This window comes from Mytilus edulis, chromosome 14, assembly GCF_963676685.1.
Source record: "Mytilus edulis chromosome 14, xbMytEdul2.2, whole genome shotgun sequence".
In the NCBI taxonomy this organism is placed as follows: Eukaryota; Metazoa; Mollusca; class Bivalvia; order Mytilida; family Mytilidae; genus Mytilus; species Mytilus edulis.
Window position 1 is genome coordinate 27,565,980 of NC_092357.1, and position 13,032 is coordinate 27,579,011.

Consider the following 13,032-nt stretch of genomic DNA (forward strand, 5'->3'; position numbering starts at 1 on the left):
CAATAACCTCAATGCTAGGTACATAGTTCTACTGGGAAATATATAAATGACTAGATTATTCATGTACAGTGTTCTCCCCAGGATTTTTGGATAGCACCAGGGTAACGCGTGACGAAATGAATCTTACAATATTTTGTGTCACGTTGCGTCGCTTATTTTTTTCTTGTTAGTTTTTGTCATTACCCTTTTGCCTTTGTTTTGTTAACTGTGGTACTGTGTTGTATGGACTTTGGGTCAGAAAATTATTGGTAGAAAAAGTAAATCAATAAACAGTTTGTATACTTTAATATCTTTGAAGAATAAATAAATGAAAGCACAATTAGTCTTTAAACTAGTCACTTCTTATATTTTGATCAAGCCATTTTGTCCTGATACTTGTAGTTACACTACACATTCCCCATGTTAGATTTCACCATAACAATTAACTTTGAACAAGATTAAATTTTGATACAGAACCTTCAGTAGATTAAAAACTATTTTCCATAGTTTTAGACCTGATTCTTTTAAACAACAAATTATTTTTATAGTTAATACTTTGTTCCAGACATGAAGAGTACTTATATATTTATATCTATCCACTAGTTCATATTTAGCTATAGTCCTGTTTTGGATTATATTACATTGAAATGATATAATTTTGGCAGTAGGCTTGTCAGGTGAAAAATCTACTAATTTAATATAATATGTCTGTGCATCAATAAAAGTATGATTCTCAAAAATAATTTTCAAAACATTTTTGTTAGTATGTTCTAAGAAAGTTTTTGTCCTTAATGTAACATTCTAATATAATTTTGCATTCAATTTGTAATTTATTTTTATTTTCAATGAGAAATTATATTTGAGGAGCATTTATTTGTGATAAGCAAAATCAGGGGAAGTAACTCCACAATTAATTTCCAACAGGCAAATTATTTTGACTCAAGACTGGCGTAATAGAGGTCATTAACAAATGTCTCCTTGTCCCTCACAAGTCTGTTATTAAAATTATGATCTCTTAATTAATTAAAACACAAAAGAATCATGTACATCGATTAAATCCAATCATCAAGGTTAACCTCAAAAGGTAAATCGATCACGTGGTGTAAACAATCTACCTGTCAGATCTGGATTAAACTGGTTAGAACTGGTCAATTTTCATGTAAAAGAAAGTTGAACGTCTCAATCTTTACCGATTTACGATTTTTTTTACCAAAAACTTTAGCACCACGGAGAAAAATTATACATCGCCGCAAGAACGATACCACCGCGGTAGAAAATTATACATCGCGGGCCCGTGGTCCTTTAAGGGCCTGGGGAGAACACTGATGTATACTTTACTGCCAAAATGAACACTGAGAAAAATCAAGGCTAGAAATACTTCTTGAATGGCTTTGATCATACATTTTGTACATGAATGATTTGACCCTAAACTTGTATTTAGGGTTTAAAAGAGTAATGCCAAAAAAGTTGTGTTCAAGTAATATAGAAAGCCCTTTTCTTCAAAATTGAGATGATTTTTTTGTACTTTTGGTACATTTGTGTATTTTGGTTGACAGAGCTTTAAATTACATACAGAAATGTAATTATATTAGCATCATGTACATGTAAATTGTAAACATTTTTAACATATATTAAGAATATATTTCAGATGAATTATGAAAATCATTAATAGATATATAGCTTTTTCTTAACATGCTTTTAACAGTTCCCTTAAAAAAATGTTTGATCTTAAATAGGTTAAAAAGTTGCCTTCTACATGTTCTTTAAAAAATTATAGTAGGAACATCTTCTTTGACATTCTTACTAAAATATTGAATATGAATCTGCTTTTGTTATATATGTTCTTGTAGCCAGAAGAATGCTTCCTAATTGACCATTGCCTTCAATCCAATGTCCACAGGTGATTAGGCGGATGACACTAAGAAGATCCCTACAGATTAATTATGTCTGATGCTTTATTGATCTAATCCCTTTATATTGGTTCATTTGTAATTTGTTTCAATTGTGTGTTAATTTCTTACTAGATAATTATTTTCTTCAAATTGCAATTTGTTGTAACAAAGTTAGATCTTAATCATACATGTAAGATAGAATCTACGACAGTTAGTTGAATGGGGTTTACAAAATAGAGAAATTATAGAGAAAATGAGCAGATTATATACATTTTGTACATGTAAGGCCACACCAATTTGATCCCTTGTTTGACGGACCCACCTGCACCTATTTTTTTCAAAACAGAATTTTTTTATTTTTTTTATATTCTCGCATCCGGAATTGTAATCATGTCCATTTCCCGCACTGTTTTTTTTTTGTAAATATTATAAAAAGATATCAACATTTGTTAAATCACAGTCTAACCTGTATATAATGATTTTAAACATAAAAGCACCCCACCACACTGTGTAAATATTTGTGAGAATATTTGTTTCAGCATGAAACCTGGAGTGCTCCGATAAAAAGTTATAACAGCGGGTATTTCCGTGAAGAAGAAAAAATTGGTTTCTTTCCCCCTTACTTATATTCCCTATAAACAAATGTTCGTTGTTAAAATAAAGTACAAAGAACTTCTGAAGGATTTGCCTTCAACTGCAATTATATTGTATGCTGGCGAAACAAAACTATCCATAGCCGCTGCATGTTTATGCACCTGTCCTGATTGATTCAGGAGCATGTCGTTCAGCAGTTATCGTTTGTTGATGTTGTTCATTGGTATTTTCCCGTTTGGATATATAAATTAGATGGTTGGTTTTCCTATTCGAATTGTGTACGCTAATAATTTTGGGGTCCTTTATAGCTTGCTGTTGGTCTGTATCAAAGCCCTGTGTAAAAGGCTGTACTTTGACCTGTGTTTGTTATTACCAGGTTGAGAACAACCCTCCCTCAGACAAGGGGTCATTTTACTGATGTAGAAAAGAAAATAGAAATACCAAGGATTTGTATAGTTCTTCTATACAAAACCTTTGAACACTTAGAATTTTGTACTCAAAAAGAGGAGAGTTACATCTTATTTTAAACAAATTTTTCTAAAAGAGGGGTCCACTTATTTTGAATAATATTAAACTGTTAAAGTAAATGTGTTAACATGGTTAAAGTTCAGGAATACATGTATTACTAAATTCTTGGACATGTTTTGACCATTTAATACCAGATAGATATATAAACAAGGAATTATTTGAATCTGGAATAATTTTGAATTCCGGAAAATTGATGAGAAATTTACGATGAAAACTAACCCAACTAAATAGGGTTAGCCATGCGCGCATGGCTAAGGGGGTTTAGTTAGTTCATACTGAAATGATAGTGGAAGAAAAATTAGCCTTAGCCATGCGCGCATGGCTACCCTTATTTAGTTGGGTTAGTTTTCATCTTAAATTTCTAATCAATTTTCCAGAATTCAAAATTATTCCAGATTCAAATAATTCCTTGTTTATAGTTCTATGAGAAAATATGAGCCCTTTTGTACAAACAAATATATTATAACTTATATTGATCCCTCATAAAACATGTAAAAGGGATATTTATAACATTAAGGGGTTGCCCCCAAACTGATTATGATTTGGATGGAGAATTGTCTCATTGTCAGTCACACATACATAGACCAGATTTAATTATTTTTTGGTGAACAGGGAAAAATACTTCAGAAATTAAAGAAATGTCAAAGTACAAGTGATAAACCAAGTTTTAACATGTTTAATATTGTCCAAACCTATTATTTTATGTTTACAAAAAAAAATTATAATCGCTCGCCTTTACTTTTCAAGCTTCGCCTCAAAAATTTGCAAATTAAATATTTTTTTATTAAAATTTTCAACTCGCTCGCTCGCCCCAAATTTTGGAGTCCAAAAATCCGTAGAACAAGAAATTAAATTGGTGTGGCATAAACTAACAAGAATAATTTGGTGCTAAAAAGATAACTGTCAAAAGTAAAGAATTTAAATATATGTACATGTTAAAGATGTAATAAAATACTGAATTTCTGAAAAAAAAATTGTTAGTGAAATAAACATTACTCATCCATGTTATTTCCAAAGATCTTCAAACTTAAAAAAAAAGAGAAACGTGTTCTAAAAATATAATGCAGAAACTATATAAGGACCCACATATATGCATCAAGACCCTTATCTATGTGGAATTTGATATGTATGTAGGCACTTGTTTCTGTTAAATAAAATATACATTTATAATACTCAGACATGATATCTTTTGTCTATATGTATTACATAACATGTGTTATGTGGGTATATTTTTTACATCAACAAATGTATGTGATCCATAACATTTTATATTTTTGTAAACAATTTGTTCTTCAGTTTAAGTAGATAACCTAGCAATCCATCTTTCGTATATATAACCATACATGTAATTGAACTATTAAAACATACTAAACTACTCCTAGATGTTCAATAAAAACAAATTGAACCAGATGCTCCGCAGGGCGCAGCTATATACGACCGCAGAGGTTGAACCCTGAACAGTTGGGGCAAGTATGGACACAACATTTAAGCTGGATTCAGCTCTTAATTTGGATTGTGATTAAATAGTTGACACAGCATAGGTTTCTGACACAGAATGAATGTGGTCTAATGAACTTAAAAGGTTTTTTTGCCTTTGAGCAATTCACTATGCTGTTGAATATTAATCCTCTCAAAAAAATGTTTGAAGAAATTTTCTTTTTATTTATGAAATCTGAAATGAGAAAAATTTAACCCCCCCTTTTTTTTCACATCCCCCTTTCCCTTTTTCCAATACTGATCTCAATTCAAATTTCTAATGGAGTTTGCAACAATAACTACTCATTTAAATACATCATAAAATATTAAGATGTAAAAAAACTGCTTGTTATCACTGAATGGTAAAGATTATTTAAATTTATCAGTTGGTAGTAAAAAGTGTATATACATTGTATATTGTATATAACAAAGATTTAAGTTGATTCTGGACAAAGAAAGATAACTCCAATTAAAAAAAATTCTTGCTATTGCACAATATTGTGCAATAGGATATTTCTTGCTTACTATTCTGGACAAAGAAAGATAACTCTAATTAAAAAAAAATTTGCTATTTCACAATATTGTGCAATTAGATATTTCTTGCCATTGCACAATACTGTGCAATTGAAAAGACTTGCTATTGCACAATACTTAATATAATAATTTTAGATCCTGATTTGGACCAACTTGAAAACTGGGCCCATAATCAAAAATCTAAGTACATGTTTAGATTCAGCATATCAAAGAGGCCCAAGAATTCAATTTTTGTTAAAATCAAACTTAGTTTAATTTTGGACCCTTTGGACTTTAATGTAGAATTTGAAATTTGAAAACAGGACCAAAAATGAAGAATCTACATACACAGTTAGATTTGGCATATCAAAGAACCCCAAGGATTCAATTTTTGATGAAATCAAACAAAGTTTAATTTTGGACCCTTTGGACCTTAATGTAGACCAATTTGAAAACTGGACCAAAAAACTTCAATAATCAAGAATCTAAGTACATTTTTAGATTCAACATATCAAAGAACCCAACCGATTCATTTTTTTGTCAAAATCAAACTAAGTTTAATTTTGGACCCTTTGGACCTTAATGTAGACCAATTTGAAAACGGGACCAAAAGTTGAGAATCTACATATACAGTTAGATTCGGCATATCAAAGAACCCCAATTATTCAATTTTGATGAAATCAAACAAAGTTTAATTTTGGACCCTTTGGGCCCCTTTTTCCTAAACTGTTGGGACCAAAACTCCCAAAATCAATACCAACCTTCCTTTTATGGTCATAAGCCTTGTGTTTAAATTTCATAGATTTGTATTTACTTATACTAACGTTATGGTGCGAAAACCAAGAAAAATGCTTATTTGGGTCCCTTTTTGGCCCCTAATTCCTAAACTGTTGGGTCCTAAACTCCCAAAATCAATACCAACCTTCCTTTTGTGGTCATAAACATTGTGTTTAAATTTCATAGATTTCTATTTACTTAAACTAAAGTTATTGTGCAAAAACCAAGAAAAATGCTTATTTGGGCCCTTTATTGGCCCCTTATTCCTGAACTATTGAAACCAAAACTCCCAAAATCAATCCCAATCTTTCTTTTGTGGTCATAAACCTTGTGTCAAAATTTCATAGATTTCTATTAACTTAAACTAAAGTTATGGTGCGAAAACCAAGAAAATGCTTATTTGGGCCCTTTTTGGCCCCTAATTCCTAAAATGTTGGGACCAAAACTCCCAAAATCAATACCAACCTTCCTTTTGTGGTCATAAACCTTGTGTTAAAATTTCATAGATTTCCATTCACTTTTACTAAAGTTAGAGTGCGAAAACTAAAAGTATTCGGACGCCGGACGACGACGACGACGACGCCAACGTGATAGCAATATACGACGAAAATTTTTTCAAAATTTGCGGTCGTATAAAAACTGGGGACAAACAGAAACTCTACCAATTTTACAGGCCACAAATTTTATATAAGTACAACACAGCCCAAAGTCATATAGAACAAGGATTTGTATAGTAAGAATCCTTGTATAGAATAAGACAATCAAGTATAATACATGTACATTTAAATAGTCAATAAACGTGAAGTTTAAATGTCTTATAAATAAACTTACATATCCCTAAGCTTACATAATTCACAGTACTGTTAATTTGCATACATAAAAGACGAACACAATTTTGTAAATAATTCATATGATTACTTTTATTTATAAGTACATACAGAGACATATAATACAAATTGTATTATATGTATCTGGAACATACAAATGTAATATATTTTTTGTAGATGAAAAGTAATAGACCATGAAAATTCAAATGTCAAGTTTATTTTTATCATAAACATTTCACATATATATGATTTTTATCAATGACCATTAATACACTGCTGACACAGGATGAGTCATGGACATGTTTAATTTCTACTTTCTTTTTGGCTAATTATTATATATTTAATTGATCCAACTTTTTGTATACTATACATATGTGGATATCTATTTTTCTTTTTTTCTTTTTGGGCTGCTTGTTTGTCATCTATATCAACCACACTTGCAATAAAATGCATTAGTATTAAAAAAAAAACATACTATAGATTCTTTATCTACGTATTCTTTAAGAACTTAAATAGTTCTCGTTTAACTTTTTTTTTTTTTTATCTCATTGTTTGTATTGTATTATGAAAAAATTATTGATGTTGTAATGTTTATGCCCTTTGGGGCCCATAATTGGAAAAATAAAATATCTTATCTTATCTTATCTTATCATTATAGAAAAACAAAGGATGTGGGGTATCCATCTGGGACACAAAATGACGACACATCTACAAAATGTACTGTTCATGCAATAATGGTGACAACGTCTATCAATGTTGTTGTGTATCATTGTTTAACCAGCCTTCTGACATTATAAACTTTAATTTTGAATCCACCAGCCTGAATTTAAAGCCTGAGAGCAATTTTACAGGCTATGGACATAGGACTTTTTTTTAAGCATGAAGACAGATTGTTTATTGAAAAGTTTCAAGTGCAATGAATTTTTTATACGGTTTTTGGCCATGTTGGCCTGCGGCGTCAACTTCTCTGGATTTTACTACCGTCTATGGACATGATGGATCTGTAGGGGGTCAGTTGTGAATCATATTACTTATAGTATTTCCTTTCCAAAATAATGCTGAATCTGTGAAACCAAGTCACAGTAACATTGTACATTACACCATTTGTAAAGAGGGGGTTGGAGGGGTCTGATCCCGAAATCCAGGGTTTAAAAACATGAAATCCCAAGGTCCCAAATTTAAAGAAATTTAAATCCAGACATCCTGAAATTCTACAAAAATATTCCCAGATCCCAAAAGGATCAGTCCCGAAAGTCCACAGGCACTAGACATTCTGTCAATAGTATAAAAATATTGGCAAATGGAAGAAAATAGTGTCCATATATATATAATATTATATATATGGACACTATTTTCTTCCCATTGCCAATATTTTATAGTGTCCATATATATAATATTATATATATGGACACTATTTTCTTCCAATTGCCAATATTTTTAGACAGAACGTCTAGTGCCTATTCCTAGTGCCTGTGTAAAGTCTAGATAATAAAATATTTATTTGCTTTAAAGTCATTCATTTTAGAAAAAGGAGATCCAATATAATTTGATTGCCAAATTGCAATGAAGTAAACTATCCATAAGCTAGTCAAAATAATTATGACGTCTGGCAAGGCTATATAATTTTGTACGATAAAATTGTGAAGAAATCAGCTGTCAAAATAATTTGTAAAAATGCACCGGTCACTGTTCTCTGATTTTCACATGAATTGTGTTCCTTCATGTCAGATGTATCAAAGTAAAAGAAATTGGTGTTTAACTTTCTCGATTTTTACCTTATTCACAGTATTGGTGGTATTATTGAGGACATTTTACCATGTAGACAAGATAAACACTCTTTTCGGCAACTTCCGCCATGTTTGTGTTAACAGTTATCTCCCCTTTTCACGCAAAGTTGACTACGCGGAATTTTTAAACAGTAAAACCTGTATTGCGGTTAACGTTATTTCGTTATTTAATTTATAAAGAATATCCTTGAGTATTTAACAGAGGCGTACGCCCTCCATATTTTCATGATATTGTTTAATATTTGTCAGGAACTGGAAATGAGGAGGGGGAAGCCTTTAATTTTTATATTCTTTATGTTATTCATAATGGCATTTTCTTCATCTTTTACACGTCAATAACGATTATTCTGCAGAATTCTTATGAAGTATGAACATTATTTTACTATTATTTTTTTCTGTAATTAGATAATTTATGTATATCAATATCATCCACTTCTTTCATCAGTATAAAATACCAGGTTAGGTCTTTTCCCTTTTTTCTTTTCGATCGTTATTCTTTATTCTTTTGCACTTTCAAAATTATCCTCTATTTTGATATATTTTGCTCATTTTCAATTCATTATAAATTTTTTTAATTTTTTTTTTTTAATTTTTCTTTTTTTTTGGGGGGGGGGGCATTTATCTCTATTCTGTAAACCCTCTCCAGGAGTCCATTTCACACAAAAAAAACTTATGACTATTAAAGATTGATCGTAAGTATACTGATTTGTTCATGACTTAAAGACCAATCTTAGTCGTAAGTTTTTTTGTGAAACCGACTCCAGACCCTTAGTCAAACGATGGAAGTATTATATTAGTAATACCTTCATTGGCATAGTACAACCACTTACTTTTTTATATATTGTTAAATGATTTCCTTAGAGCGAAGAGAGCATTAAGGTAGCACTACAGTCTAACGATGATTTTTTGAAGATATTTTTTTTTATCACATAATTTTGAAGTAAGGACTATTCTGCACAGTTTATAAAAATCCCAGAGTCATTATCATATCACAGCAGGGAGTAAATTGATAATGAACTTATGTAAATAAAAGCACATGGTAATTAATCTAAATATATAGGCATTTGGGAGGGGCTAATATGTCAATCATCTGTTGATACCAGTGTCCAGCTGTTAATCCCTGACCACAAGATAAATATTGTAGTCTTATCTTATTGTTTTGCAACAAAAATAATTTATACAACATGAAGTGAACAAAGAAAAAGAAAAAATCTAAAAGGAAAAAATCTACAAAAAATTAAATAAAATTAATATGGTACTATGGAAAAGAGTGGGGAAGTATATTTGAATGCCTCTGACTGTCTGTATAAATGTCTTCTCTTTTGTCTTATTCGTTTAATACAGTTTTATGGATTTTAACTAATTTTCAGTTGATGTGTAATTTAAAAAAAGAAACATGTGGGAAAGTGGATTTTCAAGAATCAAGAAGTGTGGTCTAACTCTTAATCTTTTTATAAACATGTTTTTTTATCCACACTTTTAATGTTCTAGCTTATTTCAGACAGTTTATTTCCTTTTTTAAATTCAAATGAAAGTTATTCTTTTTATATAGAGAATAATGATGTTAAACATTGATCATATGCAGCTGGTCAATCATGTTATCTTAGACTGTCTGGAAAGAGGCGGAGCTCTGTCTATATTTAATTACTACATCAAGGATGTTGGTCAAATCTGTGACGTCAAACTCCCGCCAAATGCCAAGTTAGTGTTGGACGGTTCACATATAATGCAAAATTTACAGCATTAGAGCATCAAAGACACAAAGTGTGTGGTTCTATTGATATAGTAATGGTATCAGAACACTCCTGGGGTGTTCCCAGTGGATTTTTGTATTTATATTGTCTTTACGGGGGTTCTAAGGGGGAAATTCAGTTTTTAGGTCATTTCTCAGAACAATTTTTCATGAGAATTGTAAGGAAAAAATGAAAATAGAAACTTAATGATTACCCCCTTTGGCCTGACTTTGATATATATGATTAAAGGGTGTATTTTCTCCAATACCGTGTCCCACTTTTTGGATAATTTGTTTCTAAATGAATTTATAGGTCTTCAAAGATGAAAGGTGAAATGAGGTTTGGAACCCAGCAGTTAAATCAATATATCTTCTTACTGGAGGCATATATAAAAATCTAAGACACGGTTTTGTTGATTGTATATGGTTGATTTAAGGGATGAAAACAAATTTTTAATACCATTTGACATGAATGTGCCATTTTCATCCAAGTTGGAAGACCATGTTTTGGGCAATTAATGTGCTGTATTTTGAAATTATTCAAACTAAAAATAAAATTATGTATAGATTAAGAAAGAGTTATATTTCAGCTTTAAAATGAGTTAAAGATTTTAAAAATCCATTGAGTAGTTTTGAAGAAATTAATCTTTAAAGACTGTTGATTGGAGTCAGAAAATTTTGACTGTAGTGCTACCTTAAGTGTATGTGCCAACCTCCAGCAAACCAGAGAGTTTATAAGTACTCATCCTGCAAACCAGAGAGTTTATAAGTACTCATCCAGCAAACAAGAGAGTTTATAAGTACTCATCCTTCCTAATGACTATACAAGAGTGTCACCTCCTTCCCAAGGACTATACAAGAGTGTCACCGCCTTCCCAATGACTATACAAGAGTGTCACCTACTTCCCAATGACTATACAATAGTGTCACCTCCTTTCTACGGACTATACAAGAGGGTCACCTCTTTCCAAAGGACTATACAAGAGTGTCACCTCCTTCCCAAGGACTATACAAGAGTGTCACCGCCTTCCCAATGACTATACAAGAGTGTCACCTCCTTCCCAATGACTATACAATAGTGTCACCTCCTTTCTACAGACTATACAAGAGTGTCGCCTCCTTTCTACGGACCATACAATAGTGTCACCTCCTTCCCAAGGACTATACAAGAGTGTCGCCTCCTTCCCAAGGACTATACAAGATTGTCACCTCCTTCCCAATGACTATACAAGCGTGTCACCTCCTTCCCAATGACTATACAAGAGTGTCGCCTTCTTCCCAAGGACTATACAAGCGTGTAACCGCCTTCCCAATGACTATACAAGCGTGTCACCGCCTACCCAATGACTAAACAAGAGTGTCACCTCCTTCCCAATGACTATACAAGAGTGTCACCTTTCCCAATGAATAAACAAGAGTGTCACCTCCTTCCCAAATGACTATACAAGCGTTTCACCGCCTTCCCAATGACTATACAAGCGTGTCACCGCCTTCCCAATGACTAAACAAGAGTGTCACCTCCTTCCCAATGACTATACAAGAGTGTCACCTTTCCCAATGACTAAACAAGAGTGTCACCTCCTTCCCAATGACTATACAAGCGTTTCACCGCCTTCCCAAGGACTATACAAGCGTGTCACCTCCTTCCCAAGGACTATACAAGCGTGTCACCTCCTTCCCGGGGACTATACAAGAGTGTCACCTCCTTCCGAAGGACTATACAAGAGTGTCATCTCCTTCCCAAGGACTATACAAGAGTGTCACCTTTCCCAATGACTATACAAGAGTGTCACCTCCTTCCCAAGGACTATACAAGAGTGTCACCTCCTTCCCAATGACTATACAAGCGTGTCATCGCCTTACCAAGGACTATACAAGGGTGTCACCTCCTTCCCAAGGACTATACAACCGTGTCACCTCCTTCCCAAGGACTATACAAGAGTGTCACCTCCTTCCGAAGGACTATACAAGAGTGTCACCTCCTTCCCAATGACCATACAAGAGTGTCACCTCTTTTCCAATGACTATACAAGAGTGTCACCTCCTTCCCAAGGACTATACAAGCGTGTCACCTCCTTCCCAAGGACTATACAAGCGTGTCACCTCCTTCCCAAGGACTATACAAGCGTGTCACCTCCTTCCCAAGGACTATACAAGCGTTTCACCTCCTTCCCAATGGCTATACAAGAGTGTCGCCTCCTTCCCAAGGACTATACAAGCGTTTCACCGCCTTCCCAATGACTATACAAGAGTGTCACCTCCTTCCCAATGACTATACAAGAGTGTCACCTCCTTCCCAATGACTATACAAGAGTTTCACCTTCTTCCCAATGACCATACAATAGTGTCACCTCTTTTCCAATGACTATACAAGCGTGTCACCGCCTTCCCAAGGACTATACAAGAGTGTCACCTCCTTCTCACGGACAATACAAGAGTGTCACCTCCTTCCCAATGACCATACAAGAGTGTCACCTCCTTCTCAATGACTATACAAGCGTGTCACCGCCTTCCCAAGGACTATACAAGCGTGTCACCTCCTTCCCAAGGACTATACAAGCGTGTCACCTCCTTCCCAAGGACTATACAAGAGTGTCACCTCCTTCCCAATGACCATACAAGAGTGTCACCTCTTTTCCAATGACTATACAAGAGTGTCACCTCCTTCCCAAGGACTATACAAGCGTGTCACCTCCTTCCCAAGGACTATACAAGCGTGTCACCTTTTTCCCAAGGACTATACAAGCGTATCTCCTCCTTCCCAATGACTATACAAGAGTGTCACCTCCTTCCGAAGGACTATACAAGAGTGTCACCTCCTTCCCAAGGACTATACAAGCGTGTCACCTCCTTCCCAAGGACTATACAAGCGTGTCACCTCCTTCCCAAGGACTATACAAGAGTGTCACCTCCTTCCGAAGGACTAT

The 13,032-nt window shown here is 33.5% G+C and overlaps 1 protein-coding gene across 4 annotated transcripts in view; it reads right to left on the bottom strand.

Moving 5' to 3' along the window:
- Positions 1-8,472, bottom strand: part of LOC139502828 (oxysterol-binding protein-related protein 6-like) — a 51,830-nt gene extending 43,358 nt beyond the window's left edge. For 2 of the 4 annotated variants that reach the window (XM_071292443.1, XM_071292444.1), the window contains exon 1: positions 8,362-8,472. The gene's annotated coding sequence lies outside the window, so the exon portion shown is untranslated. The remainder of the gene's footprint in view (positions 1-8,361) is intronic. The other 2 variants (XM_071292440.1, XM_071292439.1) reach the window with 2 other exon arrangements.
- Positions 8,473-13,032: the final 4,560 nt, after the last annotated feature.